This window comes from Sus scrofa, chromosome 14 (assembly GCF_054392235.1).
Source record: "Sus scrofa isolate SSC_HxYL_T2T_F1_AM1 chromosome 14, Sscrofa_HxYL_maternal_Yorkshire_Landrace_v2.0, whole genome shotgun sequence".
Classification (NCBI taxonomy): domain Eukaryota; kingdom Metazoa; phylum Chordata; class Mammalia; order Artiodactyla; family Suidae; genus Sus; species Sus scrofa.
In genome coordinates, this window is record NC_139396.1 from 23,060,579 (window position 1) to 23,077,564 (window position 16,986).

The 16,986-nt window shown below is 49.8% G+C and overlaps 1 protein-coding gene and 1 long non-coding RNA gene across 2 annotated transcripts in view; both read right to left on the reverse strand.

The window, feature by feature from the left end:
- ROR2 (receptor tyrosine kinase like orphan receptor 2) overlaps positions 1–16,986 on the reverse strand; it is a 231,774-nt gene that overhangs the window by 76,801 nt on the left and 137,987 nt on the right. The window lies entirely within an intron of this gene.
- Positions 1,682–10,503, reverse strand: LOC146396405 (uncharacterized). Its single transcript, XR_014826414.1, has 2 exons — positions 8,254–10,503; positions 1,682–4,059 (listed from the first exon to the last, which is right to left on the reverse strand). It is a non-coding gene; the product is annotated as an uncharacterized LOC146396405 (long non-coding RNA).

Genomic DNA, 16,986 nt, shown 5'->3' on the forward strand with positions numbered 1-16,986 from the left:
CGCTTAGTGGGTTACGGATCGCACATTGCTGTGAGCTGTGGTGCAGGTGACAGATGCAGCTTGGATCTAGGCATTGCTGTGGCTGTGATGTAGGCCAGCAGCTATAGCTCTGATTTGACCTCTAGCCTGGGAACTTCCATATGCTGCAGGTACAGCCCTAAAAAGGAAAAAAAAAATTTTACGTAATAATAAAAAAAAAAAGAAACCAAAACTCCAGGGCTGCTGTGATTTGTCCAAAATCCCTGGAGCCATCTTAGCCGTCGACACTGTGGCCAGGTTCTACGGGGAGGATGGGGGTACTTGTCCTGAATGGCAAGTGCCCAAAAAGAACAAAACCACTGCTGCCAGGCTGCTGAAGGGAGCTAGTTCTTTCAATCTACCAGGGGGCGAAGTAGGTGAACATTTGCTGTGAAAAACCACCCCAGCCCATGATGGTCCATGTGTGCATGTCCAGCCTATGGGCAGCCCAGGAAACAGGTTACCTGACATTTAAAACCTGTGATGGTTTTTCCCACCACCTAGCAAAGAGCAGGAGGCTGGACTATTCGATGGCCAGGCCAGGTAGAGGGAGGGTGGAGACATGGCAGGAGGTGTATAACTGGGACAAGTTCCACAAAGGACCATGGCCTGTATAATCACAAAGGCACACACCTGCAACACAACAATTCCACGTCTAGAAAGTCTGTCCTACATGAACTCACATGTGTGTGAAATGATATGTGGACACGGTTATTCACTGATGCACCGAGTCTTTGTTTTGTTTGCATTTTCACTGACTTCTATTTTGCCTTTGCACACAAGAATAGATTCATTTCATCACAACCACAGTCAATATATAGGAGTTTCATCACCCGAAAACCTCTTCTCATGCTTTCCTTCTACAGTCACACCATATCACATCCATACCCACAATCCCCTGACACACACACACAACACACACACACACACACACACACACACACACAGAGTGAGTTTTTTCTCCATCATTATGATTTCATCTTTTGGAGAAAACTAGACTCACACAGTACATAATTGAAGGGGATTAGAACATGCCACCCCCACATATGCCACTATGGCATACAAAGTATTGTGAGCTGAAGATAACAGAAACAGCAAAGACAGGACAATCTCTCTGCCCTCCCCCATTTGCCTAAAAGCAGGACATAAATTCCCTTTGCGAAGGTGTCTCCATCGTTCATACTATAAAGAGAAAAACAACTCTTGTCATTGTACATAAAGGTGGCATCAAGATGAATCTGCATAAATAAATCTTGCTAAACAACTCTTGCCTACCATTAGTTTCCCACATATATTTCCTAGTCACTTTCTCACAGTCTACCACCCCTAGAAGCCCAAACCCCTTTCCAATGTCTAATTATGGCTCCTCAATTTATTACCCTTTGTTTACATGGAATATAAGTACAGAAGTCTGACACTTCTTTGGGCTTTCAATTTTTTCCTGTGATGCCACTATGCACATAAAAATATCAATCAACATCAGTAAAGTAGGTATGATTGTCTTATGTTGCTTTTGGTCAGTTTAATTCGCATGCCCCAGTCACAGAACCTACAAGAGTGCAAGGTTTTTTTTTTCTCTCCTACATAACTTTTTGAAACTGCTCCGTTCATTCAACCAAATGCCTTTGAGAGTCATCTAATTTGGCATCTGTAGAGATAATTATTTCTTATTTTTTGCAAAACAGTATTTCATGATATGGATGGATCACAGTTGGTTTATCCATTCATTCACTGGAGGACATCTACATTATTTTCAGTTTGGGGCTATTTCAAATAAAGCTGCTAAAAACATTTTTAGACAGGCTTTTGTGTGAACCCAAGTTTCCATTCTCTGGGCAGCAGCCAGGAGCCATGAGTGTCTACTCTGAGGTAATCCCTTTGGACCAGCCCTCTCACACTTTAATGAGCACACAAACCACCCAAAGAGATGGTTAAGTGCAGATTCTAACTCCATGGGGTGGGGCCTAGGATTTTGCATTCCTAACAGCTCCCAGGCAATGCGAAGCTGCTGGTGTGTGGGCCACCCTGAGCAGGCCACCCTGAACAGTGAGGTCTTGGCTTCCAGACAGACAGGCTATGCCCCAGGGTGCCCTTTTAGCGGGGCCAGTGAGGTTGGGACTGGCAGCTTTCACCAGGTCCTTTGGTCAATGAAACCATCACAAATAAATCTTCCCTTGATTTGAAAGGTTTTAGGTCGAGCATGCATTTGGCATTTCTATGGCACACCTGAACCCTGCAGGCATTTGGATCTGAGACCCCTGCCCAGTCTTACCTGTGGGCAGAAGAAACAACCTCCAGGGGCACCACCATTTTTAGTCCAAGGAGCAGGGCAACACTTTCTCTGTGCAGTGGAGCCTCATCAAAGGCCATTAAAACACAGGCAACTTCAACTCGAGGGTTTGGCAAAGAGAAAGAGCAGAGAGAGCAGCAGAGGAAAGGGAGGGGCTCACAGAACATCCAATAAAGAGCCTCAGAAACACCTGCCCCTCTGCCCATGGGAAATGGACCAAATCCAGCCCAAGCGGGCGATGTGTGCCAGGAGAGCCCAGGTGGAAAGAATGTGAGGTTTCCCTGGTTTTCCCTGACCACCGGGGCGGTGAAGGAACCACCAGGGGTAATGACTCCAGGACGAAAGTGCAGGGTGCTCCAGGGCCTTGCAAAGATGCTGACTCATGAAGCCTTGAAGGAACTGACCAGAAAATGGGCAAAGAACAAAAGCAAACATTTTTCCAAAGAAGATATACAAATGGCCAACAGGCAACATGTCCGGTGTGTGTCTGTGTCGGTATCAACGTGTGTGTCTGTGTGCCTATGTGTGTATGTGTGTCTGTGTCCATGTGTATGTCTGGGGAGGGCAGGATACTGGGGTGGTATCTGGGCCCTGAAGCCGCTTTTCTCAGCCACAACACTACCTGGAGATCAAGATAGGTTTAATAGGAGTTTCCACTGTGGCTCAGTGGTAATGATGCTGAATAGTATCCATGAGGATGCAGGTTCGATAACTGGCCTTGCTCAGTGGGTTAAGGATCCACTGATGCCGTGAGCTGTGGTGTAGGTCACAGAGGAGGCTCAGATCCCACATTGCTATGGCTGTGGTGTAGACCAGCAGCTGTTGCTCTGATTCGACCCCTAGCCTGGGAATTTCCCTATGCTTGTGGGTGCGGCTCTAAAAAGACAAAAAAAAAAAAAAAAAAAAGGAAGAACTATTCTGACTACGTTCCATGGTTTCCTTTAGGATCTCACTCAGTCAGGGAGCAGGCTTCAAGGCCCACGTTGCACAGAATCTGGGTCCATCTCTTCTCCAAGTGAAAACCTTTCCGAATTTATTTTTGATGGACTGTGACCCCCTAGAGGATACCACCACCAGAAACACACTCATGTCTAAACGTCTGACATCAGGGTTGGTTCAGTCTGCACATCTGGAATTGGGGACTATACCAAGAGCACCCCCTCTGAGAGCAGGCGTTGCAGAGTGCGACCCGACGGCAACACTTGCCTAACTTGTGTTCATGGGAGAAAGTGTTTACTACCAGCTTTGTCTTGGGAAAGAATTTCAACTGCGAATGGAACCAAAGGATAAAAAATGGGAAATCTCAAGCACGTGCCCTCAGGGAAACAAAACTGAAGGACCAAGGGACTGATTTCAGGAAAGGCCTGATTTATTTCTCTACTCATATTTGATAAGCAAATATTTATATATTGGTAACATTGGGATTTTCTTAAATGATAGGGAGTGGTAAGGGCTGGACTTCTATCACCAGCTTTGGAAGGTTCTGCTGATGGTTTCCAGAAGCACCCTCGAGAAATTGACCCAGGTGGGGTTGGTCTCGAAAAATAAGCTGAACTGAGTTCTGCTTGTATGACTGGGCTGGTTTTGTCTGCTCAGGAAACTTCCAACTTGGACTCTGTTTGGCTTTGATTTTAACTGAACTCTGCCCTCTTTCCATTCCCTGCCCTTAAAAACAGTCTAGTCTGGGAGTTTCCGTCATGGCTCAGTGTTAACGAATCCGACTAGGAACCATGAGGTTGCAGGTTCGATCCCTGGCCTTGCTCAGTGGGTTAAGGATCCTGCATTGCCATGAGCTGGGGTGTAGGTTGCAGGCGCGGCTCGGATCCCGCGTTGCTGTGGCTCTGCTTTAGGCTGGTGGCTACAACTCCAATTCGACCCCGAGCCTGGGAACCTCTGTATGCCGCGGGAGTGGCCCTAGAAAATGGCAAAAAGACAAAAAAAAAAAAAAAAAAAAAAAAAAAGCCTAGTCCGAATCCTCAGTGGACTCAGTTGTAGCTTGATGTAGTTTTTGTGTCCCAAATTGCAATCCCTCTGCCATCCCCAAACAGACTCATCTTTTTGATAATTTGGAGCTGGCCTCAGTTTTTCTCTTTATTTTTAAATTAATTAATTAATTAATTGTCTTTTTAGGGCCGCACCTGTGGCATATGGAGATTCCCAGGCTAGGGATCCATTTGGAGCTGTAAGCTGCCGGCCTCAACCACAACCACAGGAATGCCAGATCCAAGCCATGTCTGTAATCTACACCACAGCTCACGGCAATGCCGGATCCTTAACCCACTGAGGAAGACCAGGGATCGAACCCACAACCACATGGTTCCTAGTCAGATTTGTTTCCGCTGCACCAAGACAGGAATGCCCCATCTCTTTGTTTGTCAACAGTCAACCTTCCCTACCACCCCCACCGCACCCCCACCCCCGTTTTCCTAAAGCCCCTGATCTGAAACACTGAGCCAGTTTACACGTTGCTGTGAGCCTAGAGCTGTTTCAGCAGAGCTCTGTCCCTACAGCTGCAAAGTCACCCAGCTGCCCTTGGAAGCACCTTTGCTTGGCAGCCTTTTCTTACCTGGGGGCGCCCCCAGGGCCCAGGCTCCCACCCCAGCGGCTGACCCAGGCGCAGTAACAAGCACAGGGAACCGGGTCTGTCTCCTGGCCTGGACAATGAGAAGGAAAGGCCGCCCATGTCTCCACACCACGACGTGGCACTTTGGCAAGAGCTGAATTCCGGGTGCCTGTGATCCCAGGCCTGCCTGCCTTCCTGCCCGGGGCTAATTCTTGGGGACACCCCCCAAAGGTTCCAGGCCACCCTGGGCCCTGGAATCTCCACTACCAGGAGCAGATCCTTTGGGGCAAAACTGCAGCACTGGATGACAAGTGAGGCTGCATCCTGAGTTCTATGAAACAGCTGTTCAATTTCTTCCACCATCGACTTTTGAGTTGTTGGCCTTGATTTTAATGAACGGGGTCTTTGAAAGCTTCATTTGGATCCTCCAGCCCCTCTCTAGGAGTATTTTACCCGCCTCAGGAAAATTCCTTTTTCTTTCTTTTATGATTTAAAAGCTTAAACGAAATGCTCTGCAGGAATAAAGAATGTGCCCTTAATCCCCCTTCTCCTCACAAAAGAGCCCTTACTTATCCAAAGTACTTCATGGTAATGCTCGAATAGTGTTTAATTACTACAACCTATTAAAGGGCTTCTGGTCTTCAAAAGCCACAGGCCTGTTCCCCAGTCCCCTGAGAATGCTTCTCTCCGTATTCCTGGCACACACGGTCACACACAGGACCCCTGCCGCCACAAGAGACAGTCACACAGCACCAAGAGCAACCTCTGGACACCTACATTCGGCTGACAAAGGTCACAGGATGAGATGCTTTTTATCCACCCATGTGCCAGGTGTTGAGCTGGGGTGGGGGGAGGCAACCCTCTCGCAGGCCCCTCATCTGACATCAGAGCCCCACCTGGGAGCCAGGTGCACGGGTGAGGATCCCAAGAGATGAGCGGCAGAGTCAGAGCGACCCCTGGGGTCCACCTTGCCCCCTCTGCCCCTCATCTCCCCTCCAGTTTAGCTCCCTCCCGCTGCCCCTCTGCCCCCACATGGCACTCTCCATTCTCACCTCAAGCCCGAAGCCTAGAGAAGTGGCACCTCCTGGTGCCCTTGGCACGAGAACTGGAAACCCAAGAGGCAGACACTCGTAAGCAAGGAGAGCAGCAGCAGTAGAAACGCCCATGTGCTCTGTGTGTGTTTTGGGGGAAGAGCACCACTTGTGAGGGCATGTATGTACACACACACACACACACACACACACACACACACACACACACACAGCTTTCACACCCCCACCCCGAAGCGCCCTGCGAGTTGAATGAAGCAGGAAAAGGGATGAGATGATGGAAATCTATTCAAACTTTCAAACGAAACCCATTCCTTCATCAACACTGTCCATCCTAGAAGGATAAAGATCCATGTTACCCTCAGCTAACACTCTTCCTGGGGTATAAGCAGTGGAAAAAAAAACACAACATAGCAGCGCCACAGAGGCGCGCATGTCACCCCACAAAACGTATACAGAGGCCGTTGAGAACCCAGGGGAATTCAGTGCCGACTTCAGTTTTTAATTGGATGTGAAAAGGTAACATTGCCTGGGATGTGCATTTCAGGGAGAGAAGCAGCTGGCTCTGTGACTAAGTGTCTGGGTGCGGGGAGTTGAGAAAGGGCCCCACAGTGATTTATGAGCAGAATTAGGGAGCAGACGCCATGTGGTTTGGAGGAGAAGGACACATTCCATTTAGACCTGTGGGGGAGGTCAGTGAGATCACTGTACATTATGATAATTTGAAAGAAGCATGTGTTTCCAAACAAGCCCGGGCTGATCTGCCAGAGGATGCTCCCCCTTTTTTTCTAAAAAAGCACCAAAGATGGATGTGTGCATTCCGCCCGACTGACGCCTGCTCCTCTCCTCGCCTGTGTGCACCAGCCAAGCCTGATGCCACCAAGGGTCAACTGCTGTCGCAAACCTGTTTATGCCAGTTCTAATAGCATCATATTATGCTATCTACTGTTACCCAAAGTGAGGACACAGGAGAGCTAACAAGAAGATAGTTACGGTTAGAAAAACTAAGCCGAATACTTCAGGGAAAAAATTAAAAGCATTTGCTTAAAAAATAATTATGTGCTTCTAAAGATGACAACTATAGGCATTCTTGTCGTGGGGCAGGGGAAACGAATCCAACTAGGAACCATGAGGTTTGGGGTTCGATCCCTGGCCTCGCTCAGTGGGTTAAGGATCCGGCGTTGCTGTGAGCTATGTGTAGGTCACAGATGTGGCTCGGATCCCGAGTTGCTGTGGCTCCGGTGTAGGCTGGCAGCAACAGCTCCGATTGGACCCCTAGCCTGGGAACCTCCATATGCTGTGGGAGCGGCCCTAAAAGAAAAAAAAAATATGATAACTATAAAACATTGGTGGGAAGAGTGAAAATCTATTAGGATTCTGCATGTTCAAAATATCTGGAGCTTTTATTTTAGTTTAAAGAAATCAAAACCTAAACGTCATTGAAAACGCACTTTGGGTGTGGCTGAGGTAAGAAGGATGGCATGGCGCTCCAACCAGCCAGCCTCCCCTCCCTTCAATTAAAATATCACTAAATTAACACATATTATGGATTAAAATCAGATGTGTGGCATATGCAGCCTTTGAATATTCCCTTATTTAATCTTCTTTTGCAACAGACTGTATCATAAGCAAGGAATCCTCCTCGAACTCCATCAGCAACCACCGAGCATCTCATTTGGTGAGTACGTATCCTGTGCCAAGAAAGATATTAAGAACTTTACAATATCATCTTCTTTATTCCTTTCAAGGACCTTACGAAATAGTCATTATTATACCCAGGTCCCAGACAGGTAACCTGAGGCAGAGGAAGGAAGCAAATTAACCAAATCCACACAAGGTCACACGGAGTTTTCATAGGTCTTCCCAGCAACAGCTGAGAGGTGGGAATCAAATAAAAAGATCCCAGGAGCTAGATTTATCTGCACAGAAGATTCCATCAACTTCTACCTGAAACTGCAAGACCGCCAACAGAGAAAAGTGTCAAGGAAAATACACATTAAGCTACAGTAACAGTTTAAAAGTAATTCTCTCTCTCTCTCTCTTTTTTTTTGCTTTTTATGGCCACACCCATGGCATATGGAGGTTCCCAGGCTAGGGGTCGAATTGGAGCTGTAGCCACCGGCCTATACCACAGCCACAGCCACGCCAAATCCAAGCCACATCTGCGACCTACACCACAGCTCACAGCAACGTTGGATCCTTAACCCCCCCGAGCAAGGCCAGGGTCGAACCTGCATCTTCATGGATCCTAGTCAGGTTCATTAACCACTGAGTCACGAAAGTAACTCCAAAAGTAATTCTCTTTAAAAAACAATAAAATAAAAAATAAAAACCCTGGAGATTTCTGCTCATGCCCAACGCATGAGTTCACACCACCACGTCTTCCCCATTACCCGCTAGGCCCTTCACCCCTGCACCTAGTTCAGGGCCTGGCACAGCAAGCAGCCATTTACCAAAGCCCAAAACGCCCACAACTGTTTCCCAATGCAAGGGGAAGCAGAAGAACAGAATTTGGGGTCGGGCCTGTGCCAATCAATATCCAGAATATTTCGGGAGCACTGCAACCGAAACCAGACCAAACTCTGCTCTAACAATGAAGACACACACTGCGGTCTGAGCGGCTGAGGAGGGTTGCTATGCCACGTGGGGGGATCCGGGGAGAATTCTGTTCCAGCTGTCCCCAAGACGGGACATACGACATGTCACACACAGATGGAGCTCCCTCGGGTCACCAGCACAGGGACACAGGCTTCATCCCAACTGCAGCCCAATCTGTCACATAACTAGCACACGAAACATCCCGGTGCTCTGAGTGGGTGCTGGAGGACACTTTTCAAGTTCGTGGGACACATGCCAACAGATGACACAATAAGTGGTTTTATTTTTCAGAACTCCTCAGTGCCTAACTGGTGACTCAGTCACCTGAATGCCCACTGTCGCCTCTTCTGCATGGCACACGGAGAATGAAGAGCTCAAGAAACAGCCAGGAAGACCTCCTGCCCTGGGCATGGAGCCAATTCACATTTTGACCTAAACATCTGGAGCACCCCTGACGGAGAGTGCCCCCCCTCCCCGCAACTGGGAGGAGCTGGTTCTCCCCCCTGGGGCCACATCGGAATTTTTTACATCCCAAGGGACTGTTTACATCCCAGGCTGGTCAGGTCCCCAGGAGACTCCAATGGCAGCCAGGGGCAGAACTGTGGGTCCCCACGCAGCCCTACAGGCTGTCCCCAGACAATGGATCTGAAAAACCTGAGCAGGCATCAGAATCACCTGGGGGCCTTTAAAAAAGCATCAGCCCCACCACCACCACCACCACCACCGGCCCCAGTTTCCTGCTCAGCCAGTCTGGGGTGGAGCCTAGGAATCTGCATTTCCAACAAGTTTCCTGGTGATGCTGATGCTAGGCGTCCAAGGACCACACGTGCACCACAGCTGCTCCGGACATGCCGCCCACAGTCAAGTCTTTTGAGCCACACCAGAGACAGGATCGGCAACTTAGGTGCACGATTCAGGTCCACTGCAGAAATTACAACTCCTTTAAAAGAATCTGCAGGCTCAATATCATTTCTTCACTTGACTCTCAGGACTCTGTCTCCCTTAGAAACTGCACATGCCCTAAACAGAAGCAAGGTTCAGTGTTTCCAAGACTCTCGAAACCTTCTGGCCATCTGGGTGGTTTGCTTCCTTCAGGGAGCCCTGAACTGGTTTCAAGGCCCTTCTGCCCGCCCTCTCTCCATCTCTCCCTCCCTCTGTAGCAGCAATTCCTTTATGCCAATCGTTTCTGGGGGAAAAAAATGCAGATAATCTGCTCAGTGGGAATGTCATATGAAACCTACCATTTTGCTCATAACCCAGCATGGAGTTTGGGATCCTTTTAGGGCAGGATCCATAGTCTAGTCCCTTGCCCTCTGTCATTGTGACTTATCAGCAATAACCAGGCAGCGGTTTTTCTCTGCTTCCTATTATTTCTGCTTCTTTGTAAATAGCCATATGGATTTTTAGTCACCCTTCTGGCAAAAGCAACAATGTTGCTTCACAGTTCTCTGACTCCCTTTTGAGAAGCTACCACTGACTGTTGTTCCCACCCCCAGATAAAAGAAGAGAAGAAGGGGAGGGGCAGGGGTAGAAAAAGAGAGGATGGGGAGGGGGGAAGGGGGGCTCTGAAAGGGAAGAGCCAGGTCTGCCTCATAGCTGCATGTAGCCTGTACTAGTGGGGTAGGTCCTGGGCCCAAACCAAGTCCTGGTCAGTAGCCTGCTGGCACTCCCCAGGGTGATTCACTTCCAACAACCCACTGGCATGTGGCAACATCTCCTTGTGGGTTTCTGGGGCCTAGTGGGGGGAGGAGGGGGTTATCTTCATCACTGCATGTGTCTCCAAGCACATGGTCCACAGACAGGCCCAGGAGCATCCATGAACCCCACTGTGACATCCCAAGGGCTAAAGCTAATCTTTAATGAAAGGGGGGTGACATCACTAAGAATTGGCTTTAATTCATTCCCGACCCCAAACCAGTGTCGAAAGTAAGGACAACCCTATTTGACAATGAGGGCCTCTCACAGACACATAATTTGTGGCAACCGAGTCAAAACTGATACACACCAAGAGGAAGAACACCGGCCAAGCTGGGCTGTTCACTCCTGGTCAAGGAGAAAAGCTGGGTCCCCCTTGGCAATGGCCCAGTGCCAGGCAGCAGCACTAGGCGACTCCCCTCCCCCGACACGGGGCTGAGTCCCTGTCTGCCATCACTGCTGAGGCTGCACCTGGGACCGAATCTGGAGCAGGTCGCAGTGATTTCCTCAAGTTCAAGAGTGTTTTGGCACCAGTTCCCGCCTCTCTGGGAAAGTTCCAGAGTTACCCTATCTGTTTCACACTGAAACCCAAGCTCATCTCGAAGCATTTGTGTGCAAGGGTACCTGTCACCAACTTGAGAAGCAGGAGAAAGGCAAATGCCTTCTTAGAAGCAGCTGTGGAGACCCGAAAGGCCTGTTGGATTGACAGGTGTGGTTTTGCATTATGCTTAAGCAAATGTTTTCACAGGTATCACTTACCTGTGATACACGGTCATACGGTTTTACAGAAGGAGCCAGCACATCCAGCCAAACGGGGAGCCCCGCCCTGCCCCTGCGCCCCGGCTGGTGACAGGCGGAGGCATGCCCCAGCCCCGGGCCACCGAATGCTTCACGCAAGGCCTGGTGCAGCCACACTGGGAAAGGGGGGCCCAGACCCGTGACACTTGCAGCCCACAGACAACTAAATCCAAGCTCCCACAGGGCATTAACAGAGGGCGCCCCACTGGTATGCCCAATAGAAGTCTGTGTGCCCACACATGAAGGCTGCCACCCTGTTCCTATGGTGCTCTGTGGCCTTTATCACAAACCTGGCCCAGAGAACGGGGACCACATTCTCTATTCATAGTTCAGGCTTGGGGACAGTCGCAGGGCACAGCAGGGCCAGGATGTCCAGGTAGCCGGGGATCACCTGCCCAGTCCTGTTTGTTGTGTAGGTGACACATGTGGAACATGAGGCCCCTATGAGGACCGGCCTTGGCCATGACCTCACGTCTCCTGTGGGGATGAGGGGCCTAGAGGGGAGAAGGATATATTGGAGCTGATGAGAGCTGCCTAAGCCCACATGGCCTGGCCTCTCTACACAGGGAGGAGCTGGCCGGAGCCCTCTGCAAAGTTCTGGTTGGGGGGACAACAGAAGGTGAGGCCAAAGCAGCCCGCCCCAGACTGCCTGCCCTTGACTGGTGTTCGGTCTGCCACGAGGTAGCACGAGCCTCATTCTCTCTGGCTGGCAGCTGTTATAGGCTGAACCGGGTCCCTCACGCCCACGTGTTGAAGCCCTAAGGCCCCCTGGCACCTCAGAATGGAAAATGCTTTGGGAGATGGGGCCTTTCAAGAGGTGATTAAGGTAAAATGGGGTTTTTAGGGTAAGTCTTAATCCAATATGACTGATGGCCTTAGAAGCAGGGATAAGGACCCAGAAACACACAGAGGGAAGATCACGTGAGACGGAGGGAGAAGGCGACCAGCTCTGAGCCAATGAGAGGGCTCCCTCCGCAGGAGCCAGCCCTGCCCTTGCCTTGATCTGGGACTCCCAGGCTCCAGGACTGTGAGAGGGCAGACGTCTGTGGCTGAAGCCCCCTGGCCGTGGCGCTTTGTTCCAGCAGCCCTAGCAAAAGAATACAGCATCTTTTAAAAAGAAGAGCATGGAGGAGTTCCCTTCGTGGATCAGGGGTTAATGGACTGGACTAGGATCCATGAGGATGCAAGTTCGATCCCTGGGTTTGATCCGTGGATTAGGGATCTGGTATTGCTGTAGTATAGGCCAGTGGCTGTAGCTCCAATTCAACCCCTAGCCTGGGAACTTCCATATGTTGCATGAGTGGCCCTTTAAAAAAAAAAAAAAGAAAGAAAAAGAACCATGGCTGTGGACAGAGGCATACAACGGCTCCCACTAATGGGGCAGCACCGTGCCACAGGGCACCCCACCATCCGTGAGTAGAATGGCGCTGTGAGCCTCTCTACATGGTACTCAGAACACACTTTTAAACACTTTTTGCCCTAAAAAGAAAAAAAAAAGAAGGACAGGGAGTTCCTATTGCGGCTCAGCAGTAACGAACCCGACTAGTATCCATGAGGACTCAGGTTCAATCCCTGGCCTCACTCAGTGGATTAAGGATCCGGCGTTGCCATGAACTGTGGTGTAGGTCGCAGATGCATCTCGGATCCTGTGTTGCTGTGGCTGTGGTGTAGGCTGGCAGCTCTAGCTCTGATTTGACCCCTAGCCTGGGAACTTCCACATGCCGTGGATGAGGCCCTAAAAAGGACCAAAAAAAAAAAAAAAAAAAAAAAAAAAGAAAAAAGAAAAAAGAAAAAAGAAAAAAGAAGAAGAAGAAGAAAGGCAGGGAATTCCTATTGTGGTTCAGTGGTAACGAACCCAACCTAGTATCCACGAGGACTCAGGTTCGATCCCTGGCCCTGCTCTATGGGTTAAGGAACCGAGCTGGGAAAGTCCAATGAAGATGGTGGAAGGTGGAGGGGGTTCTGGGGCTGAACCTTGAGCCCCACTACAGTCTATGGTGCCCCTGAGGCTGCTCACCCCCATCATTTTGTTGAGCCAACAAGACTTAATCTGAGGATGAGTCCAAAGTTCTGCTAGATGCAGAACCAACAGCCCCAACTTTCCACACTACACCCATCAGCTCCTTCTTAAGATGAGGACGGAGAGTTAATGAACTCTGAGACCCACTGGGTAATACATTTCTGAGGTCCACGCAGAATCCGATGTACCCTAAAAGGAACAGTGAATAGTTAAAGGCAGGATCTTAGTGACAAAAGCATCTAAACTATTCGCATAGCCAAGTGTGAACAACAAAGCACATTTCCTGTAGGGTCTGCTACTCTGGTCTCACCAACAAGTGAGACGGGAAGTCAAGACCCACAGGAAGCAAAGGGCCAGGTATGAGCAGGCCCCCTAAGCTGATGCCCCGGCCACTGCTTCCAGCACATGCAAAGGAGAGACGATGACACCTTGAGTCCAAGAAGAGAAAGGAGAAAGTACAACATCCCCAGCTGACTTGTTTGTCCAGAACTATCTTAGTGTCACAGGTAGGGTGATACACTAAGATGCAAGGAAGAGCCATCTCAATCTCATTACCACCTGGATTGTCTCTCTGCCTGGTGCACGTCAAGCTGGGCACACACAATTAAAGAGCAAGCTGGCATGGTGTGACTGGAAATTCTTCTCGTTGCTTTTTTTCCCCCTCCACGATGTAGCTAGTGTGTTTCTTCTCTACACAAACCTCACACACTTGTAAAGTAGATAAACTCTGAAGCCCAGCATGGTGATATATTTCTGTGACCCAATTAAAGTGCCCAACAAATCAATAAATCAAATAAATCCAACAAATCGATAAAGCTAAAACTCCAAATAAAATGGAGTTCCCGTCGTGGCGCAGTGGTTAACAAATCCGACTAGGAACCATGAGGTTGCGGGTTCGATCCCCGGCCCTACTTATTGGGTTAAAGATCCAGTGTTGCCATGAGCTGTGGTGTAGTTTGCAGACTCGACTCGGATCCCATGTTGCTGTGGCTGTGGTGTAGGCCAGCGGCAACAGCTCCAATTCGACCCCTAGCCTGGGAACCTCCATATGCCACGAGGGCAGCCCTAGAAAAAGACTAAATAAATAAATAAAAATAAAACTCCAAATAAAATGAATTTCTGTTACAACACATATATACATACTTATATATTAACATATCTATGTGTGTGTGTGTGTGTGTGTGTAAACTAACCCTATATACACACACACTCTTTGACTTCCATTTGGACCACTATTCTCATTCCAAATAATCTGACAACCACAGCACAGTTCTGTGACCACCCTTTTATACTCTACTCCCACAAGTATCGAATACTGACAGAGTTCTACCCCACTCTTTTGTTTTTGTTTGTTTGTTTTAGGGTTGAATGTGTGGCATATGGAGGTTCCCAGGCGAGGAGTCGAATTGGAGCTGCAGCTGCTGGGTGCATTACCACTGAGGGCTCATTACCACTGAGCCACGACAGGAACTCCCATCTACCCCATTCTTTTCGCGGCAGCTGATGGTCCATGGTGAATGCACCAGGATTTGTCCACTCCTCCCCTGGAGACAGGAGCTCACGTTGTTGCTACGTGGTAGTTTTACCGCTACAAGCAAGACTATAATAAACATTCCGTTTGCACGTCCTTATGACCCGGCCCATTTGAGAGTCAACAAACGATGAATGATGTTCCCACAGAGGAGAACACACAGCACCAACCCACAAAACGCTGGTGTAGAGCTTCCTGGGGAAGGCGAGGGCCCCTGGTGTTGATCCTGGGGTCACTCGGCTCTTTTCCAGGCAGAAGTGCATTGTTCAGGTTCATATTAAGGACTAAGGAGCTGGTGACGTTCAACCAAGAGCAGTGACGACCAGGTGAGACGCATTCCCAGTCCCCTTTGCCTTCGAGGTCAAGGAGGGGTGGTTGGGAGGGCTGGGGATGCTGGGGCACTGGCTGGGGGTGTGGAACAGGATGCACTCCCCCACGCTGATCCCTACATCTCTGCACTGCCCCCCAAGAGCCTACAGAATCCCCTGCCCAGCACTGCAGCACTGTCAGCCCCCCAACCATCCCCCTGGGGGGTAGTCACATTAGGGAACAGGGGGAATACTGGCCCTGGGATGCCCTAGGGGTGCCTGGACCCACGCCTGAACCTGGGTGTTGGCTGGAGGGTCTGTGCTTAGCCTCTGTAGAAAGCTGGCCGCATCCCCCAGGTCCTCCCTCCAGCCCTTCTCTATCTGGGGTCTCCCTGAGAAAGGGGCTCTATTAATCACTCCTTTTCATTTGCTGTATTTCTGACATCCACGGTCTGGCTGACCCTGGAGAAACCTGCCCCCACCCCCACGCCCTGGCTTAGCCAACATGCACACCAAGCACAGCTCTCCCACCCTCACACCCCCAGGGCCGAACCATCACTCAGGGCCGCCCCTGTGCCCTCAACCTGCTGGGCCTGCCCACCATATCTTCCTAGGAAAACCCCAATAAAGGCCTGCCTACGTTCCCCTCTGCCTCCTGACCGACCCTGGTGCTTCCCGGGGAGGCCCTGCGCATCCTGCCTCCTGTTTCTAGGGATCCACAAAGCACAAAAACTTCTCTTCATGACAGTTATTTCCATGTCCCTGTATGTCCCAGCCCTGATTAAAACAAACCCCAGGCACCTCGGAAAACAGGGCCTTGCTGCCAGGGGGGTCCCACACACCTTCAAACATCTGCATCCCTGACTCTGGACGCTGGTGTGGCCTCTCCTGGCATTCAGGTCCTCTGAGTCCTCATTTCCACTAGAATCTAGAGCATCCCTTCATTTCTGCGTGTGTGTGTGTGTGTGTGTGTGTGTGTGTGTGTGTGTGTGTGTGTGTGTGGAAAAGGAGACATGGCAGAAAATGAGGAGATGTGGCAAACAGCTAGTTGAGAGGACCCATGTGTGCATCTTCCAAGTAGGCGAACTGAATACAAGCATGTCTTCAAGCCCCTACACAGGCCTGAGCATCTGGAGTGTCAGGGGCAGTCTCAGAAGCTAATCCATGAGTTTCCAGGGACGGTGGAAAATCAACACAAACGTTATTTCCAAACCTAAGGCAGGGTCAGCACCTCTGAAGGTCAGGCACGTACACATGTGTGGCCTGTCGCATGCACACGTGTGTGGCCCTGTCCCACCCTGGGACCCTGGTGCCTCAGCATGCAGCTGGGCAAATGTGAGCTGTACAGTCAGTGAGGAGAAAACTCAGGAATCCCACTCCGCCTCACCCGTTTCTCCTTGTAAAGAAAACTACTTAATTTTATAGGTCTTTGGAGAGTTCCCACCTTGGCCAAAAAAATCAAAGGAGGGAGCCTTCATTCCACCCTTTCACCAAGAGAAGCCCCGCCAAAGCTGTGCGGATAGACAGACACCAGCTTCCCGCGCTCCGAAAGCACTGAAACACGGGGCTCGGTCCCCTGAGCCAACCTTGTGGTCCTCTGTCACCTGCACTTCTGTCTAGGTGCTGTCAGTTTCACCTTCATCACGTGCCTCTGTGCTTTGCCTTTAACGATGTTTGCAGGAGCAGGAAAGAAGCATGGGACCAACGGCCCTTCTCGCCTTTCCCTGCACAAAGCTGATGGCCAGGCCCAGAGCAGCCTTGCCAGGACGCTCGTGACACGAGCCACCTAGACGACCATCCAAAGTTTACTTTGGGCCAAAACATTTTTTTTTTTTTTCTGGCAGGTGCTGCCCCTCAAGATGAATTCACGGCAAAGGAAATATAACAAAGTTGGCCTCCTGGCGCAATGACAAAATATACATAAACGAAACGTCGGCTTTCTCAATTTACATCACTCACACCCCTCTCTCTACAAGGGCCTGCAAATTACAGCTGTTGATGTTTTCCCATAACCTAAACTTTGACTCTACAGAACTCTGACTTGTCTAAATGTATTTATACTCTCGGTAATGGAGGAGCTTATTATTTACACCGGTTGTTTAAACAGTAACCGGAT